The 754-nt window shown below is 30.5% G+C and overlaps 1 long non-coding RNA gene across 1 annotated transcript; it reads right to left on the bottom strand.

Moving 5' to 3' along the window:
* Positions 1–13: 13 nt before the first annotated feature.
* Positions 14–489, bottom strand: LOC109590662 (uncharacterized). The gene is made up of 4 exons (XR_002189430.1): positions 382–489; positions 271–336; positions 156–214; positions 14–99 (listed from the first exon to the last, which is right to left on the bottom strand). It is a non-coding gene; the product is annotated as an uncharacterized LOC109590662 (long non-coding RNA).
* Positions 490–754: the final 265 nt, after the last annotated feature.

Below are 754 nucleotides of genomic sequence, written 5' to 3'. Positions count from 1 at the left end.
GAACAGCATTAAACTATTAAACTCACTAAAAATATAACATCAAACCAACGATGATAAAAACTAAAGTCAAGCTGTCCTAAGACTCTCGTGATGATAGTCCTTTCAGAATAAAGAATAGATTAAAGTAGAGCCTCAATTGTCATTAACACAGTTACCTATACTCTTCTGGGACATTCATTCTCATTAGAAGGACTGACGACACAAAATACATACCCTATAACAATGATATAATCAAGGTATGTATCAATGCTACTGTATGTACTAACATACCATAACTTCTGCTAGACATAGGACAATAGCATTTGAAGACTTGCTGCTTGCAATGGCATAGAAAAACTACAAAAAGGTAATAAAAAGTATATGAGATAATAATAGCTGTACTTTAGTGAGAGTGATTAGTAGACCTCTTATTGATGTAATGACAATAATACCAACTAATATGAAAGAAACATGTTGAGACCAAAATAAAACCTAATTAGTACCACAAGAAATGACAAAGATAAATTATAAAATAAGAAAAATTGCGTCAACTTTAAATCCAAATCAGTTGACTAAGATGAGCAATCCTCTAGTGATAAGAACAAGAAAATCAGCAATTAGTTAAAGATTGGATTGCTGATTGTATGTTTGTGTTAGACTAGATGATTTATCAGTAGAACATTCTCAAGACAATACTGTTGCTGCTAATTATGGTAGCATCAATAATAATAAAACTGCTAGTACTAACTCAAGTTTATAATTTTTTGGTTAATTT

The sequence above is a fragment of the Amphimedon queenslandica genome, unplaced genomic scaffold (genome assembly GCF_000090795.2).
Source record: "Amphimedon queenslandica unplaced genomic scaffold, v1.1 AMPQUscaffold_9698, whole genome shotgun sequence".
In the NCBI taxonomy this organism is placed as follows: domain Eukaryota; kingdom Metazoa; phylum Porifera; class Demospongiae; order Haplosclerida; family Niphatidae; genus Amphimedon; species Amphimedon queenslandica.
This window is presented reverse-complemented; position numbering and strand designations above follow the sequence as displayed.